The sequence below is a fragment of the Monodelphis domestica genome, chromosome 7 (assembly GCF_027887165.1).
Source record: "Monodelphis domestica isolate mMonDom1 chromosome 7, mMonDom1.pri, whole genome shotgun sequence".
Lineage (NCBI taxonomy): Eukaryota > Metazoa > Chordata > Mammalia > Didelphimorphia > Didelphidae > Monodelphis > Monodelphis domestica.
Genome location: NC_077233.1, coordinates 276,330,637 through 276,340,786, shown reverse-complemented (window position 1 = coordinate 276,340,786; position 10,150 = coordinate 276,330,637). Strand labels below are relative to the sequence as shown.

Genomic DNA, 10,150 nt, shown 5'->3' with positions numbered 1-10,150 from the left:
TGTCTGTAGATATATCTATATCTATATCTATATCTATATCTATATCTATATCTATATCTATATCTATATCTATATCTATATCGATATCGATATCTATATCGATATCTATATCTATATCTATATCGATATCTATAAGATATAGATATAGATATAGATATAGATATCGATATAGATATAGATATATAGATAGACACCTTGAGGGGAAGTTGTGGAAAGAGTTGCCTTTTGGGGGGACTTCCCTTAGCTTGGCTTTTCTGCTCTGAGTTGCCTGTAAATAGCTTCTTCCTTTTATACAAATTCCTAATGTAGGACCAAATTTGTCATCAGATGGCTTTGATTAATTCAAGGAAGTGTTCAGGTCCTAATTACTCTTGGTTCTTTTGTTCAATAAAAATCCCTTTTTTGCTTAAATATGTGAGATAATCAATGGAGCTACATCCTTACAATATGTTCCATGGATTAGATGTATTGTTCATTCCTCAGTTTCACATAAATCAGGGGCAAATGAACTGTACTGGCTCAAAAACTCACAGAAGTGCCTGTTATCTTAGTTTCAGGACTTTTTTGGAAGCTAAAGAAAGGAAATGTTGGCAAGCATCATGATGTTGGGCAGTTGGGTTGAAGAGGTGGGTTTGGGGAAGATTCCCAATGAGTATCATTATCCTTAGGGAAATAGTATGGGCCAGAAATATTCAGGTTGACTGGGAGTTTCCCCCTCTCTCCTCCTCCACCCCTAAAAGCAAGATAGGAGTTGTAAGAAAACTGGTTTCAAAACTAATAAGAATAATAATCGACAATATTGTGATTTAAGTTTTACAAAGCACTGCACACACACACACACACACACACACACACACACACACACACACACACACACTACAATCTTAACAATCCCATGAAGTAGAGTATTGTTATTTCCATTTTATAGATGAGGAAATTGAGGTTGAGAGGTCATGTGGCTTGTCAGGGACACACCTAGTAAGTACCCAAGTTAGGATTTGACATGAGATTTTCTTGACTCCAAGCTCTATGAAGTTCACTATCCGCCACTTCCCTAGCTACTTACTCTATGCTTTCCAACTGGTGTTGACATGGATGGAGAGGAGAAACTTGATTCTTGCCAAAATCTGACTTCATGCTAGGTTGGGATGGAAAACCAGAAATCCTTCTTAGGTTGCAGACCTCAAGCCTTCCTTCCAAAAATTGAGCAATGATGAGAGGATTAAAAACCAGAAAGTCACCTGTGATTAAACTTCAAAATTTTTCCTTTTAAGGTGTATTAACTGATGGAAGTATGGAAAGTTGGCACGTTTCATGAAGGTTAGGGAGGGAGATTGGATTGGGTGAGGTTTATGCATGTATGTGTGGGTGTCTCACTGATAAACTTCCTTTTGGCTGTAGGATGTCAAGGGAAAACGGAATATGGAGAGTTTTGATTTTAAAGTGCTGAAAGACCAGACTTTGAGAGGTAAGTGTTGACATTAATAGGAGGAGGAGGAGCTAACAAAACATTGCTGCCACAAGGCGACCATGTTTGTGGGCAGGACCAATGATTGAGCACTGTCTTTGGGGTGTTGGGTCAGAAACAAGGGTTCATAAGATGGGAAGGGCTTGAATTTGGTTGATGGGTTGGTGGTGGTGTGGTTGGATTTTCTTAAGTTATATAGTTCCTTACTTATCTCATTAAGAAGTCTCATGGAGAGTCTTGCCTTTCAGTAGCCAGATCTCAAATGAAAGTCTGAACTTTTCTATATTTTTCGGTTGTTTGATGTTTCACTTTCCTCTCTTTTCACTCAACGTTCAAGCTGATAACTGCGACCTACTACAAAACAAACACAGTTTGATTTGATTCAGTGAATCGGAGAACCTTGCATTCTTGTCAAAAGCACAGCAAATCCTAGTATCAGTCACAATTATTGCCACTTCAGTCATGTTCACTTCAGTCAAATCATGGCTGATTAAAAACAGCCCTGTTAATAAACCACAGCTTTATTTCTCTTCAAATGCCTATAACCGCTTTCCACAACGTCTATTAAAAACCTAAAACCAAAGAAAAACATTGATTCTGACTCCAAGTACCACTCACTCCCAAGAGAGGAAGAAAGGGAGAGGGAGAGAAATGGTTCTTGTTTCCCACCTTTTCCCCATTTATTGGAGTGGAGTAGTTTTAATAACTTAAAGGAGGGATAAATAAAAAACAGACAAGCATTATCTGTGGTTTTCTCCATTAGATCAGCTGAAAACAGTCCTCCTCTGCTGGAAATATATGCATTTGCCAACAATTCTCTGTGTCTGACTCATATCCTTATTACCTCTTCCTCTTTCTTTCCCCTTAAGGGACTGATTTTCCCCCTCATCTAAGGCAAAAAGAATTTCTTTGGATTAAGGAGACTGATGAATGCATTTTTCATACTGAAGCTCAGGTTCCTGGGCTCCATAAAACAGACCTTATTCATTGTTTTGTTTTTTCTTTTTTGTCTATCTCTCCTCTCCTCCCTGTCTTAGTTTATTCCCTCATTTTGTTCTTCAGAAATGTATGGATGGAAAATCTACTACCAGAACCATATGCTCTCAGCAACCTTCACTCAGTGGGGGATTCAGAACCTTGTACTGATTGGTTTTGCTGGACTACGAATAATTATTCTAAAGGAGAGCTTCTTTTAAGAGTGGTATTCTGTGGAGGGTTAGTGGGTAGCAATAGGGACAGCTAGGAAGACCTGAATTCAAGTGTGACTTCATATACTGCCTAGTTTTGTGATCCTGGGCAAATCGCTTAACCTTTATCTGCCTCAGTTTCCTCAACTATAAAATAGGGATAATAACAGGACCTACTTTCCAGGATTATTAGAAAGATCAATTGCGGTAATATTTGTAAAGTATTTAGCATACTGGAGGCAGCTGAGTGGTACAGTGGGTAGAAGAACAAGCCTGGAGTCAGGAACACTCATCTTCCTGAATTCAAATCTGTCTCCTCAGATACTTACTAGCTGTGTGACCCTGGGCAAGTTACTTAGCCCAGTCTGCCTCAGTTTCTTCATTTGTAAAAATGAGCTAAAGAAGGAAATGGCAAATGACTCCAGTATCTTTGCCATGGAAAACCCAAATGAAATCACAAAGGGTTGGACACGACTGAAACAAATGAAAAATAGCAACTTAGTACAATGCCCGGCAAGATAGTAAGTGCTATATAAATGTACAAAGTGCTATATTATTACTAATGTGCAAAAATGGGCATCAGTAAAACTTTTTTTAAGTCTTTACCTTCTGTCTTAGAATCAATGCTGTGTATTGGTTCTAAGGCAGAAGAGCAATAAGGGCTAGCTAATGGGGGTTAAGTGATTTGTCCAAGGTCATACAGCTAGGACGTGTCTGAGGCCACATTTGAAGCCAGGATCTCTCATCTGTAGGCTTGGCTCTCTGTCCACTGAGCCTACCTGCTCTCAGTAAAATGTTTTTTAAATGCAGAGAAGAAAACAAGAATCTTACGAGGAGGTACCAAGAAAGTTGTTATAACTTTAATAATGTTATTACTTTTATAACGAATGTGGAGGGTCCACTAGACCAGAAGGTCTCAAACCTTTGGCCATGGGCAGATCTTTCTTAGTGCTGACAAACAAGCACAAGAAGTTCTTCTCTCCTTTGCTGCAGCCCATGGAGTGTGGGTGAATTTGATTCAAGTCTTGAGGGACTGGGGAGCTGGTACTGTGTAAAGTCTTCTGGTTGACTGAGTGCAAAGGACCAGTGGATGAATCAGGAGAGGCTGGGTCAGAACTGATTGGAGCTGTAAAAGGTTCATGCAGTCTGTCTTTCAATCTCTTTCCTGCCAGCAGAGATCTGCCATTATCTACTGCATGGGGAAAGGATGCTGGAAACTTCTCCTGCCTTCCCATCTCCATTGTCCTCCTTCATCCTTCCTGTCCCCTCCTCACCTCCAGCCCACCTCCATGTGCTTCTGAATTCATGACGTCTCTGGTTCTTTTGTATTTATTTTTCTTGGTCTTAGGCGAATGGGTGTCCTGACCTGATAGTGCCCTCCATTGAAGGTTCCACCAGAAACCAGAGTTACAAGGAGAATCTGCTTGGCCCAGGGCAAAGGAAGTCCTTGTAGACTGACGTGCCATGTCCTTTCCCCAGGGTGAGCCTAGAAACAATCTCGTTTTGTAGTCAGGGAAGAGAGCAAGAGATCCTGAACTGAAATCTTTTGTAGGGACAATCCGCTTTGGTGTTACCTTTCCTGGATGATCAGCCTTTTTTCATGACCCGGTAGTGTTGGCCTTGAGTCTTAATAGAAAGTTCTGAAATTCTCTATGCTAGATTTTAACAGGTAAAACAGTGCTCTGTGTGATCCACCAGGACTGGCAGATCCATGTAGGAGACAAGAGGGAGCCACTGGGATCTGTGGAGTACAGCGGGGGTTTGGTCAGGTAGATGCTTTAGGAAAATTCCTTTTAGCAGCTGAGTAGAATATTGGGTTGGAGGGGGAGAGAGTTGTGCTAGCAAGACCAATTAGCATCATTATTTCCATTTAGAAATGAGGAAACAGTCTCAGAGAAGTGAAGTAGGAAGCCCAGTGCCACAGAGTTAATATGCCAAAGACTGGATTTGAATCCAGGGTTTTCCTAACCCCAAACTCTTTTCCTTGTCTCACACTGCCTGATCAGGAAATGTTCTCCTTTCAGTGCAATTAATTGTTTTGGGTGAATGAAATAAAATTTCACTCAGCTTCTCCTTTTGCTCATTGCATTTCTCAATGGGGAAGGTAGAGAAAGATATCTTTCTTTCTTTCTTTCTTTCTTTCTTTCTTTCTTTCTTTCTTTCTTTCTTTCTTTCTTTCTTTCTTTCTTTCTTTCTTTCTTTCTTTCTTTCTTTCTTTCTTTCTTTCTTTCTTTCTTTCTTTCTTTCTTTCTTTCTTTCTTTCTTTCTTTCTTTCTTTCTTTCTTTCTTTCTTTCTTTCGCTCTGGGTCTGGGATCATCTTTCTTGAGAACTGAGTACACAGCTATGCCACCCCTCCAGATGTACCTATTATCCTGATTAACTTGATTTGTCCTTATTGCCAAAACAAAAGCTTTTCCTGGTTTCCCATGGGGAGGAAACAGTGAAAATTCCCAACCACCACAGAATATTCTCAGCTTGTGACATTTTCCATACCTCCTCATTTCCATTTTCATCAGCCAACCTCGAGTTAATTATTTTCAGATGATAATAATTGATGACGTGGCACAAATGTAAATTACATAGCACACATCCCAAAAGATATCATTCTTGTACCATTCACCATTTCCTTAAGGAATGCTAATTGCACACTTCACTGTCCAACATGGATTGACACCCATGCCAACCAATTGTTGCATTGAACAATAAAGAAGACTGTCCTCCTGAAAGATGCCCATTTCTAAAAATCAGTACTTTTGAATATATACTTCCTCTAAATCAGTGACCTGTAAGCGAAGACCAAGGCCTTATTGGGAATTGTGGCTTGACCCCAAGTGACGTGTGATCAACCATTGGGGGTCAAAAGAGGGATTGCATCCCTCCTTATAATAGCTGATCACGGGCTTGCTCCAGCACAATTTTATTACTCTTTCTCACTGTCTGTCTCTGTCTGTATCTCTCTCCAGTTTCTTTGTGATCCCATTTGGGGTTTTCTTGGCAAAGATACTGGAATGGTTTGCCATTTCCTTCTCCAGCTCATTTTACATATGGGGAAACTGAGGCAAACAGGGTTTAATGACTAGCCCAGGGTCACATAACTAGTGTCTGAAGTCTTATTTGAACCCATGAAAACGAGTTTTTCTGATTCCAAGTCCAATGATCTATCTACCACCCTAACTAGTTGCCCCAATACTCTCTTACTTTGCCCTTTCCTACCATTGGCGCCCTGTAGCTGCCTCAAATATTGGCTCCTCAGGCCAATTTTTAACATAATTTAACCCCAACCCAGATACCTTCAGTAGCTGCTGAGTTAAATTTCCTCAATCCTCCCTATTCCAACATCCCCACATCCTGTCTTCCAGATCACCCACATGTTTGCCACAGACACCCCTCAAAAAGTAACCGTGGTGGTCCAGGGCAGTCATTGAGGAGTTAGAAACTGACCCACAGTTAGGTTTTGGTGATAGAGTAGGCATTGATGGATTGCAATCTGAATTGCAGATTATCTTTCCCTTCAAATCCACCCCTCATCCCAAACTTCCTTAATTCCTTCCAAAGTTCAACTATCCTTTTGGTTTCCTTGGTTCTCCATCTCCCTCTTTATCCTAGATTATTCATTCGACTGAAAGAATTCTCTTCAAATTTACCAGCGATGTTTTAATTGCCAAAACTGAAGGCCTTTTCTTAATCCTTTTTCTTCCTGGTTACATTTGCTTATATCTGACAGTGCTGACCTTTCTCTCTTCTGGGATATTTTCTTCTCTGGATTGCTAAAAAAAATGTATCTCCTCCAGACTCAAATGTGCACATATTAAAAACTTGGAAATTGACTTTACTAACTTGTTTTAAAAAATCTTCCAATTTCAGTGGATTCTGAACATATTTTTTTTATCTTTTAATTTGTTATAAATTCTTTTTTTATTTTGACAAGAGCAATTTTGTCTTCCTTTTTTTTAACATTATTTTATTTGGTCATTTTCATACATTATTCATTGGAAACAGATCATTTTCTTTTCCTCCTCCCCTCCCCCTCCCCTGAACATATTTTTTAAAAACCTTAAAATAGAATACTTCATAATTAGTTCATAAGAACAATTGATATCGGGGAAGATGGGGCTTTCTTTCCTGAATTTCAACAAAAACTTCAGCATAATTAGGGGATAGAATTGAAAAATTAATATTGTGAATTAGTAAGTATAGCTAATAATGTACTTCTTCCATTTAGATCTATGTATCTTTGTAAGATACCTTTTCCACTTATGATAGTCATTAAGACTAAGTATTGTGGCAGTTGGATGGCTCAGTGGATTGAGAATCAGGGCTGGAGACAAGAGGTCCTGGGTTCAAATCTGACCTCAGACACTTCCTAGCTATGTGACCCTGGGCAAGTCACTTAACCCCCATTGCCCAGCCCTTACCTCTCTTCTGCCTTGGAGCCAATACACAGTATTGATTCTAAAATGGAAAGTAAGGGTTTAAAATAAAAACAACATCAAAAACCAAGCATCAAAATAAATTGAACTTGTTATGAGACATTCAAATTCAAAATTCACAAAGTGTTCATGCAATATTTTTCAAAAGCAATACTTAGTCACATTGTTCTCCCTTGAAACATTGTTCATAATTATATTTTAATGAAAGCCAATGGGTTACTTGCCGTCTATTTTCAACAAATTATTTTTTCTTTGTCTCCTATTTTTTAGTGTTTATTTTTGAGTAATAACATTTATGGAATAAAGACCTTTGTGCTTATGTATGGTGTGAATGACTTACTTAGGATACTCAATAGGACTTTCCCTAAAGCCTCACTCCAGCACCTCATCATGGTATGGACGTGGCCTGGGATTTTAGATGACACCAACCTAGCTCAGCATCCGGCAGACTTCTCCTGGCTGGTCAAGTCTGGTCATCGTTAGGTGTCTATTTTGCAAGGTCCAGCCCAAGTTGGAAGGGGCTCATTACCAGATCACTGGCTACCATACCTGGTAGCTCTGCATTTTCAGAAGACCAATAAAGCCCCCCAAAATTCTTCCTCTGAATATATTGTTAGATGGATAAATTGAACCAAGATGACAAAGTCATTTTGACTCTGAGTTCCCAGAGTGGTCAAGATTTCATTACAGTGCTAATAATATGGTCCCAATATTTTCTAGTTTTCTATGATTTTGATATTTTGTCTGAGCTTGTTTTAAAAAATAAAATACTTCAATCCATGGTTTTTACTCAGCATGAGAACTTCTTTCCCTAAAAACCACAACTGATTCATGCCTTTTCTTCTTATGAGGTTCTTATCCATGCCTTTTTCATATATTCTGTAGACTAGATTGATCTAAAATACATAAGGCCTTCAGATTCCTTTAATATATGGATCCTTTTCACTGTTTTGTAGCATAACTGCTTGTCATCATCCATTCTTTTCCACTGTAGTGTTTCTGAAATGAATTTATTCTCTAAATTAATGATGTCAAACTCAAATATAAACAGGGGCCACTGGACATAAGGATCATCACAGGTTGCATATTGGCTTAGAAAGCTACATATTACCATTAAATTTTTGTATTTTTATTTTGTTAAACATTTCCTAATTATTTTTAAGCAAATATTTTAATTTAATTTTTTATTTTAATTTTAAAATTAAATTAAATTAAATTGAATTTTAAAAGCAAAGAAATCCATTTATCCAACTTGATAACAAAACAGGAATAAGAGAATATATATATGAGAAAATATATACCAGACAACAGTGAGTGAAGGAACTCTCCTCTTAGGAGCAAGATTCAACTGAGACGGAAAGAGCCCCATCTAAAGGGAAAATTCCCTGAAATTGATGATGTATCATGTAGTGAGGACATAATAGAGATCGTTAGTTCTTCTCATGTTAGCTTCTTCCCAGAAACTTATTCTTCTCTCAGCAGCAACTTGAATTACATTTTAATCTGGTTTGGACATCACTTGGGAATGCTGTGGGTCATGCGTGGGTCTGATGTCTTTGCTCTAAATCATAAGGTTAAAGGTTTATAGATTTAGAGTTGGAAGGGATCATCAAGCCATTGTTGATTTTCTCTGCCACATCTCTCTCTATTTGGCATGGAGATCAAATGTTTGCTGCCTGAGTCAGTTTCTGGGCTCATTCAGCCTTCTCATTATGACGATTTCTTTTGTTCAGTTGTGTTTGACTCTTCGTGACCCTGTGGACCATAGCATGCCAGGCCCTTCCAACCTGAGGGGCTCTTCTTTCAATGTTGTGTCTTTTAGCTTTTTAATACTATTCATTGGGGTTTCTTGGTAAAGATGTTGGAATGGTTTGCCATTTTCTTCTCCAGTTTTATATAGGCAAAGGTTAAGTGACTTGTTCAGAGTCACATAACTCTGGGCTTTCTGACTCCATCTACCTGCCCCTGGCAATTTCTAGCATCCATTAAATTTCTAAGAAATTACAACCAAAGTCTGCAGACAAGCAAATATTCCCACTTCCACAAAAAGGAACAGGATTGAGTCTCGAAGCTCCAGTTCAAACACACATCCTGCAAAAATCTATTAAGTATTTGTAAAGGGATAGTTTATGAGCAAATGTTCACAAAAGGAATCTGTGAACAAAAAGGCTGATATAATTTTGTGAGTTGTTTCCAAATGACATAATTTAATTTTTTATAGTTATTAAACCAGCAGATTAGAGCACATTATAAATATAATATACTTGGGTTTCTGCAAACATTGAACAAGATCTCTCAAATGATCCTAGTGGATAAGATAGAGAAGTATGTGCTTTATGATAGGATTTGGAATTGGTTATAAGATTAAACCCAGACAATATTTTAGAGAAAGGTCTTAGTTCTCAAAATGGGAACCTGGCTCTGTGCTGTTTCACAATTTTATCATTGACTTGCATGAAGATCTAGATGGCATGTTCATCAAATTTGCAGGTGATTCAAAGCTAAGAGGGATAACTATTATGTTAGAAGAGCCATCTAGGATCCAAAAAAAGATCTTGATGTGCTAGAATTCTAGCCCAATTCAAATAAGGTAAAGAAAAACATTTTTGTACTAGACCTGAGATTTCACTGGTGTGGGGAACTACTGATGGGTTTCTCTTCTTTTTAAAAATTTTTCTAAAAAATTATTTTTTCTTTTTTTGTTTATTTTTAAATTAAAAAAAAATTTTGGGGGAATTTTCTCTTGTAATACACATCAGCATCTTCTCTATAGATAATCTTAGAATCTCTTCTTGCCAAAAGCAATGAGAATGACTTGCTTGAGATATGGCAGATGCTAGACGTAAACCAGTTCTCCCTGATTCTCAGGTTGGCTCAGTACATGGTATTGCTTTTCGTTGACAAAAATGAATAGAAATAAATTCAGAGCCCTATGCTCGTCTTGTTGATCAGTTGTCTTTCAGTAATGTCTGACTCCTTGTGACTCCCTTTGGAGTTTTCTTCACTAAAACAAAAACAAAAACAAAACTGGAGTGGTTTGCCATTTTCTTTTCCAGCTCATTTT

General features: G+C 38.1%; 1 long non-coding RNA gene across 1 annotated transcript in view; it reads left to right on the top strand.

Annotated features, from left to right (window-relative positions):
- Nucleotides 1–679: 679 nt before the first annotated feature.
- LOC103104643 (uncharacterized) overlaps nt 680–10,150 on the top strand; it is a 15,907-nt gene continuing 6,436 nt past the window's right edge. The window contains exon 1 of the long non-coding RNA XR_008913259.1: nt 680–1,468. This is a non-coding gene — a long non-coding RNA (uncharacterized LOC103104643). The remainder of the gene's footprint in view (nt 1,469–10,150) is intronic.